We start from the raw sequence: 15287 nt of genomic DNA, 5'->3' as shown, positions 1-15287 counted from the left end.
TGTCAAACATTCACCCCAGTACAGAGATCTGGGCCTAAATCCATTGTTTTTTGCTCCCCATGCCATTCCAGTTTAAACGCACCATATGCAAATCAGTCTTGACCCTGCACGTCATGGGAACAGTCCAGTCCGAACTGCCAGCTCAGGTCCTCCCAGAACTGGAAATAAGCATCCTGGGACCGGTTTCAAGGTATTACCCCTCGTCAGCCAGGCTAACTTAACTCCAGTGGCATGGAGAGCATGGAACCCACGTCTGGGCATTCCCGTCCCACTCGGGCTGACAAATGTAAAAATAACAATTGATGGACAGGATGTTGAACAATGTCAAACATTCACCTCAGTACAGAGCTCCGGGCCTAAATCCATCGTTATTTTGCTCTCCATGCCATTCCAGTTCAAACCCAGCTATATGCAAATCAGTCTTGACCCTGCTCGTCATGGGAACAGTCCAGTCCAAAATGCCAGGCCAGGTCTTCCCTACACTGGAAACAAGCATCCTGGGAACCGTTTCAGGGCATCACCCCTCATCAGCCAGGCTACCTTGCCTCTAGTGGCATAGAGAGCATGGTGGGCACATCCGTCCCACTCAAAGTGACAAATGCAAAAAGAACAATTGATGGACAGAATGCTGCACAATGTCAAACATTCACCTCAGGACAGAGCTCTGGGCCTAAATCCATAGTTTTTTGCTCCCCGTGCCATTCCATTTCAGACCCAGCCATATGCAAATTAGCCTTGACCCTGTTCCCCATGGGAACGGTTCAGCCCGAACTGCCAGGCCAGGTCCTCCCTGGACTGGTGACGAGCATCCTGGGACCGGTTTCAGGGCATCACCCCTCATCAGCCAGGCTAGCTTGACTCCAGTGGCATGGAGAGCACGGGACCCAAACAGGTCTGGGCATACTCATCCCACTTGGGAGTGATAAATGCAAAAAGAACAATCAATTGATAGACAGAATGCTGCACAATGCCAAACATTCACCTCAGTACAGAGATTTGGACCTAAATTCGTTTTTTTGCTCCCCATGCCATTCCAGTTCAGACCCAGCCATATGTAAATCAGTCTTGACCCGGTTCCCCATGGGAACAGTCCAGCTTAAACTGTGAGGCCAGGTTCTCCCTGGACTCACTGTGCAACTGGATTCAAGTTAGCCTGGCTGATGAGGGGTGATGTCCCGAAACCAGTCCCAGGATGCTTTTTTCCATTACAGGGAGGACCTGGCTTGGCAGTTCGGGCTGGACTGTTCCCATCAGGTACAGGGTCAAGGCTGATTTGCATGTGGCTGGGTCTAAACTGGGGTGGCATGGTGAGCAAAAAAACGATAGATTTAACCCAGATCTCTTGACTGGGGTGAATGTTTGATTTGCTCTGCATTTCGTCCATCATCTGTGTGTCTTTTGCTTTAATTTACTATGAATTCAATTCAATTCTTACTTTTTTTTTTTCAATTTATAAATCTTTATTCGGCACTTAAAAAGACACCATAAAAGCATATACACAATTCAATTCAATTCAATTCTTACTTTATTTGGTTACTAGAACAAAACAACCATAAAAGTTCATATAAAATCACAATTTAAAAACAGTACATATCAAATTCATCCAGTGTACCAAAGTCAGTTCATAACAATTCAGGATATAATTGATTTCCGGGAATTTAAAACATTTTTTAAAAACGTGGAAATAGATACAACAGTTAAAATATTATCAAGTCTCTGTACAGCTAAAAAAGCAGGGCGACAGCGATTTATTTCCATGGTCTTCAGTAAGGGAACAATCCATCTTCGGCTAGGAATTGAATACAATTTACAGAAAAAGAGGATGTGTATATCTATTGTTCTGACAAATCATCACAAGGGCATTTATTTAAATGTTTAGACCAATTATTCATATTGGGGAAGCTAAGTGACCTAAATAATACATTTAATCTAAAACAAGTTAATAAAAACCTCTCATAGTCACTCATTTGGTATGGCTGCATTTCACTTGTAGTCACAATCAGTTTGTGCGCAATCACCGTTTTTTCATCATTTCCGTGGTGGTTCTACGCTCATCCAAGTAGCTCATGCACTTTTCCTTCAGGGCTTTTCTAGAGATATTGCACAGAAAGGATGATTCATCGTAATAATTTACCAAGCCTAGGTCAGTGAGAAACTTCTTCACATAGCTTAGCCATCCAATCTTACCACCATTATCTAACCTAATCACATCGTTCAAGATGGAGCGATTTAGTCCACATTCCTCGGTGGTCCAGGCCCTATGCCATAGCAGAACCGGAGCCACCTTTATAATGTCTTCTAAATATGATTCCCCAAGTTCGGCATGGCAAACATATGTGGATACACTTTCTGGAACGGCTAAGAGGTATTTCATGAAGATGTTTTCCACCACCTGTAGTGGTTTCACATTTGCATATCCTCACAGTCCTGCGCCATATGTGGCAATTGCTACGCAAGTCGCTTTATACACAATTAGCATCTCCCCAATAGGTTTTCTGGCCATCTTTTTACAAAAAAATTTTTTAAGCCATTATTGATTTGCAGAACAATAGATTTCTAGTCTTGATTGCATTATTCCATAGACCGGTACGGTCGAATAAGACTCCTAAATATGAGAAAGTTGGGGTAAAATCAACTGGGCTAGAACTGATAAAAATTACCTTTCTCTTTTTAAGTGCACCCAGGCCGCAGGTCATGCTGAAGGTCTTTGAATTTACTATCAAGCACAACAGCGCGAAGTGTCACTAGTCAGCAGACCATGTAGCTCTGTGACTGGCTGCGGATGGCTCTCAGGCTGTGGCTGGTGCTGCTGCGGGGCTGGGTAGCGGTGGGCACTTGTTGCTGAGTATTTTTCTGGCAAGTGGCGTCACCCCTCTTCTTTGTGGAAAGAAAGATTACATGCTTCACTGCCAACCGGACGAACCGATTTTAATGGGCAAGTCTAACGGACTATTTTTAATTTTGCCCTGAATTACACTGCAAAAAACAGCATCATTACACGGTCAAACGGTATTGACAACTCACGTTGTAATTACAGTGATGTCCACGTTGCCCTTTAAACATCCTAGGCCGCAATTCCAGTTAGCTTACACCAGGTATGGGTTTCTCATTTTAATTTAACATTGGAGATGCATGACATTTTTTCCCTTTACATGAAAATCATGACTTGGTTTTACTCCCACTAAAGTGTCACTCAAAGTGTCACTGGAATAGCACTCATAAGTGCACTGAAACCATGAAGATGTCACTCATAACTAATCTGAAGACTTGGCAGATATGACGCAGACACATTCAGACGTCAGAAAGGGCAGGTAAAATTGCACTGGATTAATATAAGAAATTAATTTGATTCTGAGTGTTGCACTTTGGAAGGAAGGGGGGGGACATGTGATATCCCCCAATTTGCCACGAGTGGAACTTGGAAATAGGAAGCAAAACTGTACTGGGTAAAAACCAATCTTGTCAATACAATCATTTACCCAGGAAGTTTCATCTCCCGGGGATAACCAAGGCGAATCCGATCTCAGGGCCTGATTTAGAATTTGGCACACATCATATTTCCACTGGGAAAGCCACAGCTAGTTCTGCTAGTGGAAATGTACTCTTACAGATCAACAGGCTTGCCGCTGTCGAGGTAAGTACATCAGACCGCTGCATTTAGAGCAGTTTGTTGTACTTTTTTTTTGCTCTTCGGTACAGCAGGAAAAAGCTAGGCCATCCAAAGAGAAAAAAAGTAAAATGACCCCAACACCCTGGAAAAAAAACTCTCAAGGCTTCAGGGTCAATAGTTTTTATTTTGCATAAACAAACTCCTACTTAGGGTGTTTGTTTTTGTAAAACACAAAATATGGTGGCTGCTCAACACACATTCAATGCCTTTACATAAACAGTTCTGCTGCTCCCTCCTCCGAAGGTATGTAGTTCTCTATATGTGGCATGTGATAGTCGACCAGAGCTGTGAATGTTATTACCTCCACTTCCCTGGGGTACAACAGGTCGCCTGTAAAACTTTAAATCAGGCTGTTAGGGCCCGATTTCGAATTTAACAGTCAGGGTACGCTACCACAAACTTGGCAAAGTGCCCTGTCTTCCAAACTGGAAGTCCGACCACTCTGTTTAGACCAGTCACAACCGGCATGACTCATGAGTGGCGGGGGGGGGGGGGGGGGAGGGGGGGGTCTATTGTGGAGGTTTAATTTACAATTCAAATAAAGAAAACAAAGAGTTAATTTACCTTCACCGGCCCGGTCCTGGTGTGTCTGCTGCTCTTGTGGAAGCAGAAAAGCCTCCCTCCCCTAAGCCAATCACAATGCTGCAATAGTAGTGTGATTGGTAGAGACGCCGATCAGCCAGGCGTCTATGGGGAGGCCATTTTTCCACGGAGGCTGCATGCAGCCTACATGGAGAAAAGGCAGAGTGCGCATGACTGGTTTGGTTGGCCTCAGAGGGCCGACCAAAAAGTCAGCGCCCTCAACAGTGGGCAAGCCACTTCTACAGTGCACTAGAGCTGGACCGACCACCCACCCGCCCCCAACCAAACCCTTCTGCTTTCTCGCAGTGCGAGAAGCAGAAACTGTGGAAAAGTAAATTTTGCCATGTTCTGTGTCCCTACGTGTCATCCATCATATGTTATGTGTGCATGATTAAATATGCATATGCATTCCCCATGTCTGATTAATGACGCAATTACAGTTGTGTCCCCCTCTAGTATGCCAGTTTCCAGTCCTCGTGAATAATACGAATATCAGGCCTATGTAAAGCTACGTTGCCACGTTTCTCAGTGTGCACGTTATTCCATTATAAAGTCCCCGTTTCTAGGCCTCAAAAGGGCCCGGACACCAGATTCAGCTCCTGTCTCCTGAAGCCTCGCTGAGGAGGGATACAGCCCCCACCTGTATCCTCGACCCTTCACTTACTTCCTGCCTCGCAGTGCCCGGCCCAGCCTGGCTCAGTCTCTGAGTCTGCCAAGAATATGTTATGATTCCAGTTATCAGTTCAGTCCTCCTTCTCTGCATTCCTAAGCTACTGAACTGCATCAATAGTTTCCGTCATTGTCTAGCCTTCACGTCTCCACGCTAGAGAAATACTGCATTTAATGGTCATTTAATATTCTTCATCACGCACTACATGTAGAATAATGCATGGTCCAGTCTTAGAATCAAGTTAGCCTTTCCCCTCCTAACTTATAGTTTATATCAACATGTTCTCTAAACATCAGATACTAGATACTGTTTAGGTACATGTCGCCCTGACTCTCCAGACTTCAGTCTCTGCTCCTAGCACAGAGTTCATAGCCCCCAGCTTCTCCTAGTGATACGTCATTGCTAGTTTGCGCGCACCATTAGGTTAGAGGTCCCGGCTCCTTAGGTAGCCCCCTCCATGGTTTCCGCCCCATTCATGACATATCCTGTTACGTCTACACCACATGTCTATGTATACTCCCAGTTACACCTACTTTCGCCCTTATCTTTCGCGACTGCTACGCGTCACACCTTCTGCTCCACCCACTGCTACGCCTACTGCAATGTAATGCTATGTGTTCACGTTATGTATATATGCTCATGTATTGTTATTAAAAGTCAGCGCGCTCATCCCAGCCCCAGCCCCAGCAGCTGCTGGGCCCTGTCATCCTATTCCTATGCAGGTTGTCCTGTTCCTGTCCTTATGCTGTATTAAACCTGCAAAACTCCTACTACCTCGAATCTTGACTCTTATTTATTGAGCTATCTGTTATGATATATGTCTAGTCAAAAAGAGAGGTATTATTTATTTATTTACCACATAATGGCGCCCGAATAGGGACTTGCCCTTTCCCCACGCGTCGGTGAAGCCACGCCGACCCCCTGACCCTCTGCAGTCGTGACGGAACTCTTCTGCGCACCGGCAGATATTTCTGCTCAAGTATCCCTCAGGCCCACGGAGGAGACGGAGGAGGCGGTCCAGCATCCAGACGAGACGGTGGAGGAACGCGGCGAGTCCCGACCAGAGCCCAAGCCAAGAGTCCAAGGTCCGAGGTATCCGGAGGTCCACCCGTAACTGAAGTCCGAAGCCCGAAGTTCGTCGTCCGTCGTCGTAGCAGTCCAGTCCAGTCTGAGGCTTTCCGTTCTTGCTGCCCGGTGAGTACCGTTACTGGGGTGGTATCTAGACAGGGTCAATTTAATTGACTCTGGTCTGTGGGTTGGTGGTACACAGTCCCACAAACGAAGTGTCCATTTCGGTGGATGCGGGTCCTGACGTGTCTCTTTATGAGACCGGTAAGTTTCGTACTGTTTCAGCAGTGCATCTAGTTTCTGTTCTAGTCAGTTTCTGTTCTCGAGAAAATTTATGTGTTCTGTTCTCAGTATTTCCAGGTAGTATTCTGTTCGAACTGGTTATTTTAAATGTTTTTCATGTATTTTAATGTCGTGGTATGAATGGGGAATAAGTATCGTGTTCATTGTGTATTGTATTGTGTCTAGATTACAGTTCAGTCATGCCCATATTTTCCAAGTTACGTCAGTTAAAAACTAGAAAGGGTCTGCTGGAAGCAGCAGTTCCCGTCCCGCCCAGGGACAGTCCAGGTCACTTTATGTATCAGAAACATGGCATAAGTGCCATATTGTATCTAGATTTATGGGTAGAGTATACCAAACAGTTAGAAGAAAAGTATAGATGGCCCGTATCGGGTACATGGGATGCCGAATGCATCATGCGAGTAGAAGAAGCATTATGGAAAAAGAAAGCCAGACAGTCACAGAAAGATGCCATCGAGTTATGGCGTAAAGAAGCTCATAAAAGAACTGAAAAAGAAATCAGAAAGTCAGAATTAAGTAGAGAATCCTTAGAACGAGCACAAGAAAAAGAACTAATCGAGATAGGTGAACAAGTCAAAGCCGAACAGTCAGACAGACAGAGGCATGCCCTTATTAGGGGTATGTATCCTCTCCTTGCCGAGGGCTTGCCAAAAGCGACCCCAGAGGCATCCAGTAATTTCCCGCCACCATTAGTTCCGACCAAGCTACGTCACAAACAGACCGCAGCTGATATTTTTATTTCGTCCTATTTGGACGACACAGTCCCAGAATATGCAAATCCTGTTCGCGCTCCACCAGTCCCTGTAAATCAGGCACTTCCCGCTCCTCCAGACACCGGAGTACCTGCTACGGTACCCCCGGTCCAGCCAGCATTTCAATTTCCCGCTCCGCCACGAAGAATATCAGTCGACGATTCTAGTCTAGGGGCCGCAGGAGGAGGTCCTCCTCAAACCCCGCCGCCACGCAAGCGTTTATCAGCACTCGAATTACATGCTCAAGCATCACAGCGTACTCCCAAGAGTAATAAGTCTGTTGCAGAAATCAGGCAAGCCCTTGGCGAATGTGCCTATGACCCAGTCCCAGGCGAGAATAATATGGTTTTATATTCAGTACGCGTAAGGAGGGTGACCGAGTATCTAGTCACCCTACCCAATATGAAAGAAGATCTAGACAGAATATATCGTTTCATCCGTACAGGGGATGATCCAGAAAGTATTAGTGATGCCATGTCTCAAAGGAAAGCTGAGATCCAGCGTATGATATTAAAGTTTTTAATTAACTGTCTAATAAGAGAACAAGATTACCCGTCTAAAGATCCGGCCGAAATGAAAACCCTGACAAAGTGGAGTGATAATATAGCCGAGGGTAAGCACAATACCATTAGTGCCATGGAGAGTATGTACAAGAAAATCCGTAGAGAAATAATAAAGATACACGAACAATGTAAAGCAGCACAAGTAAGCGAGAAAGAAAGTAACTCTGATACTGAAGAGGTAGAGGACGAGAATCCCGCCAGAATAGCGTATGTAGGAAAATCTAGATTTCCAGATCGCCATTTACGCCTAGAACACAAGTCAATTTTCCATCATTCAGCACCAGAACAAGGTTCCCTAGAACAAGTATTCCAAGCTACCGATCACATTCTGAAATCACGAATCGGTTACAGTGAATTAAGTACCATGCATGAGCAGGAACTAGCCCGATCAGCAGTCCGATGGATTACTGATTCTACCACTTTTCCAGACGAAATAGTGGCACAAATGTTTCTGAAATTGCCCCCAGCCGAGCAACGACTGGTGGGTATGTATATGATCCAACACCTCATTACTTTGTATGAGGGTCAGCACTCTGATCCAGGTCCGTTACACGATATCCTGAACGAGTTACTCCAGTATAGATGGAAAGGTCTAGGTACCGATTTAATTAGTGTCATTCTAGAACAGCGCCACAAATATAGAACGTTTCTGAACCCGCATTTTGTTCATGTTTCACCCCCAGAAAGTAAACCATTTTACATGGAAAGACAGAACCCGTTACGAGAAGTGCATCCAGTTAAGACAGAGGACGGTGAAATGCAACGAGTGTTTGTATACACTCCAATAACAAAGATGGAACTCCTCGAAATGAAGAAATTAATTCCCTGTCATGACAAAGATCCAGCAGGGTTCCATAGAGAATTAAAAGACATGCTCCGTATGGGAGAATACACTTACCCAGATATCATTAAAATGTTAAAGGTCCTGTTGCCCGCAGGGGTGTATGAAAAGCTAAAGGAAAAAGAATGGGAGGTGGGAGAGAAAAAGATCGATTGGGCAGTTCTAGAAGCTGAAGACAAGGCACGAGTACCAGGTACCGGTCTAGGAGAGAAATGCAAAGAATTACCAGAATTATTGATTCAAGTTTTACCCAGATTATTGACAACTAGAAAAGAAGACTGGGATGCAATCTCAGCCTGTAAACAGAAACAAGAGGAAGATATTAGTGATTTCTATTCTAGGTTTGAAAAATGTTTTAGCATCAATAGTGGCCTCAAGACAAGTAGTGAGTCATACCCTCACCTTTTTGTTACTAAATTAGTCGAGAATTCAAGCCCACAAATTAAAAATCGAGTTTTGAAAGTCGAAAGCACCTGGCAAGCTAATACCCCGTCCCAGATGTTGCAGATGCTCCAATACCACCAGAACAGAATCAGGGAAGAGCAAGAACACGAGAGAAAACGTATGAAAGACACGAAAATGAAAGTACTAGTTGCACAATCCGTTCCTCAAGACAGTCAGAAGAGGGGTCCGAATCAAGCCAGTCATCCTGCAGCTCCCGTTAAAGGGAACTGCAATTATTGTAAACAGCCAGGTCATTTTATAAATGAGTGTGCAGTTCTGAAACACAACATAGCTACCGGTAAAACAAAAGAAAGACCACGTCCGCCTAGACAAGAACAAGTTTCACAGACTCCTCAGCCACAGAATGCACAACAGACAGTTACAGCACCGCAGCCTATCGCTGCAACACAGCATGTTACATCGCAGATGTACCAGTATGCACAGTCTGAGTATCCAGAGTACCAGCAGTATTCATGAAACAGCCTAGAGAGGGAGGTAGGCTTGCCTCTCATCGAGATACCTGTAGATCAAGAAGGTCCCTATGTTCATAGTCAAGTATTAGGGAAAGACAGAAAGTTTTTGATTGATACAGGGGCAAGTAGGACCACAATTAGTCACGCCGAAGTTCCAGGGGCTCCGCTCTCAGGCTCAAGAAATGTTTCCCTTGGATTTTCAGGAAAACCTATCGTAAATGAGATTTCAAAGCCAGTTACTCTAGAAGTAGGTCCATTGTCCCGTACTACTGATCTGTTACTTACTAAGTCATGTCCAGAAAACCTATTGGGCATTAAAACACTGAAAGAGTTAGGTGCAGTTATATGCTGTTCCCCAGAGGGAATACGATTGTTCCTACGTGACTTTAAGGGTCACTATGTATTACGAGATTTTGATTCAAGACTGTCTAATGTTCCACAGCATTTATGGGCGCAAGGTCCAACTGATGTAGGTTATATGCAGATAACACCTTATCGTGTGACTCTCAAACCAGGTGTAGTGTTACCACGAATCAGACAGTACAGATTGCCACCCGAGGCTGTAGCAGCCTTATCCAAAATTATTGACGAGCTCATCGCTCAAGGAGTGGTTGTAGAAACTGACTCCAACGTATGCAATTCTCCGATCATTCCAGTCATGAAACGTACTGATCCAAATGCACTCCCAGTATATCGATTAGTGATCGACCTACGAGAGCTTAATAAATGTATTATTCCGCAGTACCCAGTTGTCCCAGACATCTCTTCCCTATTGACAGCCATTGATTCCGAAGCCATGTTCTTTACAGTAATCGACCTCAAGAATGCATTTTTTAGTGTCCCTATTCATCCAGACAGCCAGTTCCTTTTCGGATTCTGTTTAAATGGAAGGAGCTATATGTTTACACGAGCTCCTCAAGGTTTCACAGAAAGTCCTAGTATTTACAGTCAAGCACTCAAGAGACAACTTGACAACATTCACATGCCAACTGACACTGCCCTGCTCCAGTATGTCGATGATCTACTGATCACAGCCCGTTCTGAACGTGCTTGCGAGCAAGCATCCCTTACAGTCTTGTATTTCCTAGCCGAGATGGGGCACAAGGTGTCCCCTTCTAAACTTCAATTCTGTGTCCAGCAAGTGGTCTACTTAGGACACTTACTGTCCAAGAGGGGTAGGCAGTTGACACCAGACCGTATCCAGTTAATAGCGAGTCTTCCTCAGCCCAAGACCCAGAAGGAGGTACGTGCTTTTATCGGCCTTACTTCTTACTGCAGACAATGGATTCCTCAGTATGCATTTCTAGCCAAGCCACTGATACAGTTAACGACACAGGAGGCAGCCGTATCGACTGTTCTCCCTTGGACATCTGAACATACACTTAGTTTCAACGAGTTAAAGAAAGCTTTATGCCAAGCTCCAGTTCTAGCTACACCGAACTACAGTAAGCCTTTTACACTTTTCGTCACAGAACGTGAAGGTACAGCATTATCTGTTCTCACACAAGATCAAGCAGGACAAAACAAGCCCTGTGCTTATTTTTCGAGCACATTAGATCCAGTCGCCCAGGCGTTGCCTGCGTGCCTCAAGTCAGTTGCAGCCACAGCCCTAGCTATCAGACAAAGTGATTCCATAGTCTTAGGACATACCTTGACAGTACAAGTTCCACACTCTGTGGAAGTTCTTCTGAACCGAACACAGACTCAGCACTTGACAATTGCACGTTTAACAGGTTATGAATTGACACTGTTCCAGCCACACATAGAAATCAGATGCTGCAACATCCTGAATCCTGCTACACTGTTACCATCAGCTAATTCAAATTCTGCCACACATGATTGTGTGGAAGTAGTTAACATTACGACAAAGCCAAGACAAGATCTGACAGATATTCCGTTACCAGATCCCGACCTGACACTTTATGTGGACGGTTCATGTATGAGAACTAGTACAGGAGAACTAGTAGCCGCGTATGCAGTGACTACTGACACCGAAGTTATTGAAACACACCGTATTGATACTCTGTCCGCTCAAGCAGCAGAGCTAGTTGCTCTGACACAAGCCTGCATACACGCCAGGAACTTGAAAGTTAATGTTTACACAGATTCACGCTACGCATTTGGAGTTGTACACGACTTCGGAGTGCTCTGGCAGGAGAGAGGTTTCATGACTTCTCATGGAACCAAGATTCAGCATGGTCTCCTTATTCAAGCTCTGTTAGATGCCATACATTTACCGATATCTATCGCTATCATGAAGTGCAAAGCACATACGAAGGTCACTGACATTATTTCCCAGGGTAACGATCTAGCAGATCGCACAGCCAAGCTTACAGCACAGACTCCAGACATTCCAGTTAACATGACACATACTCCAGATCCGACTACATGCATGACAGTTAAGGACCCTACTCAAGATGTCATAGATATCCAGTTACATGCTACTCCCGAAGAAATCAAGAAATGGTCCGAACAAGGAGGGGTCCAGACAGATCAAGGATGGTTAACGAAGGGTAGAGCCACATGGTTTCTCCCCGACTCTATGGTTCAAGTCATTATTAATACCGCACATAGTCCAGCACACTTAGGGGAAAAAGCTATGTTAGACAGTATCCAGAACATTTGGTTCAACAAGCATTTACGAGCTGCAGCTAAGCAGAAAGTCCGTACCTGTATGATATGTTGTCAGTTTAATCCAGGTAAAAGTGTCCCGGTGGAACAAGGTGGATTCCAGCCCCCTGACCACCCTTTTGAAGTCCTCCAGATGGATTATATTCAGATGGAGCGATGTCGAGGTTTCAAGTATGTCCTTGTAGTTGTATGCGCTTTGTCCAGGTGGACAGAAGCATATCCAGTCCCAGATTACACAGCCGCGACCACTGCCAAGCAGTTGGTTCGTGAGTTCTTCCCCCGTTATGGACTCCCTAGAGTCGTATATTCTGATAACGGCCAGCCATTCTCATCTGAGTTGATGAAGCATGTTTCCCTGTTGTTAGGGTACCAGTGGAAGTTTCATTGTGTACGCCATCCTGAAGCAGCCGGTCTCGTAGAAAGACATAACCAGACCCTGAAAATCCGCATCGCCAAAGTGTGTAAAGAAAAAGGTGTGGACTGGCTAGTAGCTCTACCAGTCGCTTTATTTTATATGCGCATGGTCGCACATTCCAGATCAGGTCTGTCCCCGTACGAGGTCGTTTTCGGCCGCCCCCCTAACATGTGGGGTACTCCTAGACCCCGAAGTATTACCGATGTTTCAAGTAATATGCTGACAGATTACCTAGCTTCCTTGATGTCTGCCCTCAACTCATGTCGTTCACAGGTTGCTGCCGCATTTCCAGACAATACCGAGGTGGCACCGCATGAAATCGTTCCAGGATCCATGGTGATGGTCCGCAACTTTGACAGATCAAGTCCGCTGGAGCCTCGTTGGAAAGAGCCCCGACAGGTCCTCCTCACCACCCGTACAGCCGTGAAGTTGGAAGGACGCAAGGGCTGGGTGCACCTTTCTCATATTAAACTTTTTAATGGACTGAAACCCGCCTTAAAGAACATTTCCCAGGATTCAAAGGATTGCCAGAATATTGTTCTCAAGGACTGTCCCGCAAATGACATTGTTACAACCCCTCCCCTGTTAGAGAAAACTCCGCAGCAGGAGTATAAACAGAAACTACGGTCTAGTAAATTAAGTCAGTCAGTTTGATTGTCTAAGTCCTCCCCTAGGTGAAACGGTTAGACTGTTTCTGACATGTATAAAATAGACCCCCATAGTGAGAGAGTTAGTCAAAACTCAATCCGATGTATCGTTTTTCTATGTTTCATATTATTTCTCAGCATTATGATTTCCTGCACGAGTTATGCATTTTTCCTGTATTTCCCAGTTTCACATGTAAATAAGTCTGCTAATGCTACAGTAGAGCACACGTTTAGTGATCTGCCTCCTCATGAACTGTCCTACCGCCTCGCTATGCGTAATAACTCATTTATCCGCATGTTACATTACTCACACCAGACCAGCAATGCCACTAATTGTTGGGTGTGTGGTCGACTCCCCCCTTTCCAGACCCCGAAGGGAGTTCTGCCACTCTTTCCTTATCCTTTTTCACATAATGGTTCGTGTGGAGCATGGTCCACGTTAACGTCATCCTCAACAGATATGTCTTTTCTTAACAGTACATGTTTCCCAGACAAGCAAGGTCTCCCCCACAGAACCGGGTTAGATCTAGAAAATGAAGTGTATAATTTAGGTAATTATTCGTCGAATTTCATGGTCCTGAATGTTCAGTCTGATACTACTCCAGACTTACCCGCTATTTCAGTAATACCCGTCAAAGGCGAATTATGTGTCTGAAATTATGGTTCTGTACATGTAGGACATAGTGATTGTACTACTGTTGTCAAGTATAGTGACAGTGGGAAATCTATTTTCAAAGCTTCACGTCATTCATATTTTATTTGTGGTCAGACCGCATATGTTCGTCTGCCCCTCGATTGGGAGGGAACCTGTTACATTGCCTTCCTACTGCCACCAGTTTTTCTAGCCCCATCTGATTATCATAGAAACACACGTCTAGTACACATTAGACATAGAAGGGAGTCCCCGATTGTCGATTACACTGAAACTACTCTAGAACAATATACCGATTTCAATAAAGGTTTCTTCTTCTTTATAGGACCTATCCAGAATAGTAAACTGATCCGTAGGTTAACTAGAACCCTCGAAGCTGTAGTAAATGAGACTGCCTCTGCTCTAGGTAACTTAACCGAAGAGCAATCTGCTATGAGATTTGTCGTTTTGCAAAATCGTCTCGTCCTTGACGTCATACTGGCCGATAGGGGCGGGGCCTGTAGGGTCATCGGATCTAGTTGCTGCATTTTCATTCCAAATAACGCGCCGTCTGTCTATTCAGCTATAACCAGACTCCATAAAATTGCCCATCTGATACACCAAGATCCAGGCACCTGGACATGGTCCGGTTGGTTCTGGAATATAATTTCCGCATGGGGATGGAAAATATTGTCCTTTCTAGGTATTGCAGTAGCAATCATATTCAGCTGCTGCCTCTGTATGCAATGTGGCCCTGCGATTTGCGGCATTTGTGCTACCTCTTGTATTCCTAGTCCCAAGCCCCGTTCTAAATCCCGTTCCAGGATAATTCGAGACGAGCAAATGATACTGTATGAAATGATAGATGGTATCATGAATATTGATGTTTCCTGATGGAAACGTAGTGACAAGGAGGGAATGTGGAAAAGTAAATTTTGCCATGTTCTGTGTCCCTACGTGTCATCCATCATATGTTATGTGTGCATGATTAAATATGCATATGCATTCCCCATGTCTGATTAATGACGCAATTACAGTTGTGTCCCCCTCTAGTATGCCAGTTTCCAGTCCTCGTGAATAATACGAATATCAGGCCTATGTAAAGCTACGTTGCCACGTTTCTCAGTGTGCACGTTATTCCATTATAAAGTCCCCGTTTCTAGGCCTCAAAAGGGCCCGGACACCAGATTCAGCTCCTGTCTCCTGAAGCCTCGCTGAGGAGGGATACAGCCCCCACCTGTATCCTCGACCCTTCACTTACTTCCTGCCTCGCAGTGCCCGGCCCAGCCTGGCTCAGTCTCTGAGTCTGCCAAGAATATGTTATGATTCCAGTTATCAGTTCAGTCCTCCTTCTCTGCATTCCTAAGCTACTGAACTGCATCAATAGTTTCCGTCATTGTCTAGCCTTCACGTCTCCACGCTAGAGAAATACTGCATTTAATGGTCATTTAATATTCTTCATCACGCACTACATGTAGAATAATGCATGGTCCAGTCTTAGAATCAAGTTAGCCTTTCCCCTCCTAACTTATAGTTTATATCAACATGTTCTCTAAACATCAGATACTAGATACTGTTTAGGTACATGTCGCCCTGA

The sequence above is a fragment of the Lissotriton helveticus genome, chromosome 12 (genome assembly GCF_964261635.1).
Source record: "Lissotriton helveticus chromosome 12, aLisHel1.1, whole genome shotgun sequence".
In the NCBI taxonomy this organism is placed as follows: domain Eukaryota; kingdom Metazoa; phylum Chordata; class Amphibia; order Caudata; family Salamandridae; genus Lissotriton; species Lissotriton helveticus.
The sequence above is the reverse complement of the archived record's forward strand: the minus strand, read 5'-3'. Positions refer to the sequence as shown.